We start from the raw sequence: 3,739 nt of genomic DNA, 5'->3' as shown, positions 1-3,739 counted from the left end.
TAGTCCTCGAAAGTATGTCACTTTCGGAGACAACTCAAAGGGTAAGGTGGTTGGCCTCGGTAAGGTGGCCATATCACATGACAGCTCCATACAAAATGGCATGCTCGTTGAATCTCTTGGATACAACTTACTTTCAGTATCTAGACTTGATGATTTCGGTTGCAATGTCCTATTTACTGAAGTAGATTGCCAAGTGTTTCGTCGAGACAATCATAAAATGGTCTTTACCGGTGTGCATAGAGGTGATCTATACATTGTTGATTTCACTAAAAAGGCTCAACATAAAACTTGCGTCATTGCTAAATCCTCAAAAGGTTGGTTATGGCATAGACGACTAGGTCATGTTGGAATGCGAAACCTTGACAAGCATATTAAAGGAAATCATATCCTTGGAGTTAACGATGTCATATTTGACAAGGATAGACTTTGCAGTGCTTGTCAAGCAGGTAAACAGGTTGGAGGAAGGCATCCCGTGAAGAACATAATGACCACAAGGAGGCCACTCGAGCTACTTCACATGGATCTTTTCGGTCCCAACTCCTACAACAGTCTCGGTGGAAATTCTTTTGGTATAGTTATAGTTGATGATTTTACAAGATTTACGTGGGTGTTCTTTCTCGATGATAAATCGCAGGTCCAAAAGATCTTCAAAAACTTCGCAAGGAAGGCTCAAAATCAATTTGAAGTGAAGATCAAGAAGGTTCGCAGCGACAACGGAACGGAGTTCAAGAACGCAAATGTGGACACCTTTCTTGATGAAGAAGGGATTTCACACGAGTTCTCGGCTACGTACACACCTCAACAAAACGGAGTTGTTGAGAGGAAGAATCGAACGCTCATTGAAATGGCTAGAATGATGCTTGATGAGTACAAGACGCTGAAGCATTTTTGGGCAGAAGCGGTTGAGATAGCTTGTCATGCAACAAATCGCTTGTATCTTCACAAGCTACTCGGCAAGACGTCATACGAGCTCCTCACCGGTAACAAACCCCAAGTTGGATACTTTCGAGTATTCGGCTCAAAGTGCTACATTCTTGATAAGCATCGTCGCTCTAAATTTTCTCCTAAGTCTCATGAAGGTTTCCTACTAGGTTATGGCTCAAACTCTCACACTTACCGTGTCTACAACAATTTCACCCGAAAGGTTGAAGAGACGGTAGATGTGAAGTTTGATGAATCTAACGGCTCGCAAGTAGAGCAATTGCCAATTGATGTAGGAGACAAAGATCCTTCGGAAGCAATTCAAGACTTGGCTATTGGCAAGGTTCGTCCAACAGAGGTGAAGGAGAGTACCTCATTCGTCCAAGTGGAAGCTTCAACTTCACGACAAGGTGAACCAAGATTTGATACGGAAGCATCCACAAGTGGGACACACCAAGATGAAGAAAACGAGGAAGTGCATCAAGATGAACGTCAACAACCTCCTTCTCCACCACGACAAGAGAATGACAACACCAACAATGAAGAAGGCCAAGAAGAAGAAGAACAAGATGAAGAAGATGTTCAACAATGACCCAAGCAAAAACTCTCACGAGTTCAAGCAAGAATTGCTAAAGATCATCTCGTCGAGCAAATCTACAATGATATTCAAACCGGGAGAATCACTCGCTCTAAAACTCGTTTAGCTAACTTTTGTGAAAACTATTCTTTCATCTCTAGCATTGAACCTATGAAGGTTGCAGAAGCATTGGAAGATCTAGATTGGATAAATGCTATGCATGAAGAGCTACACAACTTTGAGAGGAACCAAGTTTGGACATTGGTTGAGAATCCTGACAACAACCACAATGTCATCGGTACCAAATGGGTGTTTCGCAACAAGCAAGATGAAGATGGACAAGTAGTTCGCAACAAAGCACGTCTCGTCGCCCAAGGCTACACACAAGTCGAAGGTATGGACTATGGTGAGACTTATGCTCCCGTTGCTAGACTTGAGTCCATTCGCATCTTACTTGCCTATGCTAATCATCATGATATCACCTTGTACCAAATGGACATTAAAAGTGCTTTTCTAAATGGTGAAATAGAGGAGGAAGTTTATGTTAAGCAACCTCCCGGCTTTGTCAATCCTAAGAAACCCAATCATGTTTACAAACTTCACAAAGCCCTTTATGGTCTTAAACAAGCTCCTAGAGCATGGTATAAATGCTTGACCAAGTTTCTTTTTGAAAAAGGCTTTGAAATTGGAAAAATTGATTCAACTCTTTTTACTAAAAGGGTTAATGGAGAACTATTTGTGTGCCAAATCTATGTTGATGATATCATATTTGGTTCAACTAACCCTCATTTTAGTGAAAAGTTTGGGAAGCTAATGTCAGAGAAGTTTGAGATGTCTATGATGAGTGAACTCAAATTCTTTCTTGGGTTGCAAATCAAGCAAACTAAGGAGGGTACCTTTGTTTCTCAAACGAAGTACACCAAGGACTTATTCAAGAAGTTCAATATGCAAGAATGCAAAGGTATGTCTACACCCATGCCTACTAGTGGACATATTGACTTGACCAAAGATAGTGAACCGGTTGATCAAAAGGTTTATCGCTCTATGATTGGTTCATTGTTATATCTATGTGCTTCACGTCCCGATATCATGCTAAGTGTGTGCATGTGTGCACGATATCAAGCTGCACCTAAAGAATGTCATCTTAAGGCCGTGAAAAGGATAGTGAGATACTTAATCCATACACCAAATTTTGGCATTTGGTATCCTAAGAGGGCCTCTTTCAATCTTGTTGGCTATTCCGACTCGGACTATACCGGAGACAAGGTTGATAGAAAGTCCACTTCGGGTACTTCTCAATTTCTTGGTAGATCTCTTGTGTCTTGGTCCTCCAAGAAACAAAACTCGATATCCTTATCCACCACCGAAGCTGAATATATTGCCACTGGTTCATGTTGTGCTCAATTACTTTGGATGACCCAAACTCTTAAAGATTATGGAATATATGTGAGACATGTTCCATTGCTTTGCGACAATGAAAGTGCTATCAAAATTGGTCATAATCATGTGCAACATTCTCGAACTAAGCATATTGAAGTTCGTCATCATTTCATTCGAGATCATGTTGCTAAGGGTGACATTGATCTTGAGTGTTGAGACCAAGATATTCCATTCCTACCATATGAATCTTGATCTCTAGCCTTCCCCAAGTTGCTTTCCACTCAAATCTTCTTTCCACCAGATCCAAAACCTATGAGAGAGAGTTGAGTGTTGGGGAGACTATCATTTGAAGCACAAGAGCAAGGAGTTCATCATCAACGCACCATTTGTTACTTCTTGGAGAGTGGTGTCTCCTAGATTGGCTAGGTGTCACTTGGGATCCTCCGACAAGATTGTGGAGTTGAACCAAGGAGTTTGTAAGGGCAAGGAGATCGCCTACTTCATGAAGATCTACCGCTAGTGAGGCAAGTCCTTCGTGGGTGACGACCATGGTGGGATAGACAAGGTTGCTTCTTTGTGGACCCTTCGTGGGTGGAGCCCTCCGTGGACTCGCGCAACCATTACCCTTCGTGGGTTGAAGTCTCCATCAATGTGGATGTACGATAGCACCACCTATCGAAACCACGCCAAAACATCCATGTCTCCAATTGCATTTGAATCCTCCAAACCCTTCCCTTTACTTTCTTGCAAGTTGCATGCTTTAATTTCCGCTGCTCATACACTCTTTGCATGCTTGCTTGATATGTATTGTGAATGTTAAACTTGTGCCTAGACTCCACTTAAACTTAAGGAAACTTAAAA

The sequence above is a fragment of the Triticum aestivum genome, chromosome 7B, assembly GCF_018294505.1.
Source record: "Triticum aestivum cultivar Chinese Spring chromosome 7B, IWGSC CS RefSeq v2.1, whole genome shotgun sequence".
NCBI lineage: Eukaryota > Viridiplantae > Streptophyta > Magnoliopsida > Poales > Poaceae > Triticum > Triticum aestivum.
The sequence above is the reverse complement of the archived record's forward strand: the minus strand, read 5'-3'. Positions refer to the sequence as shown.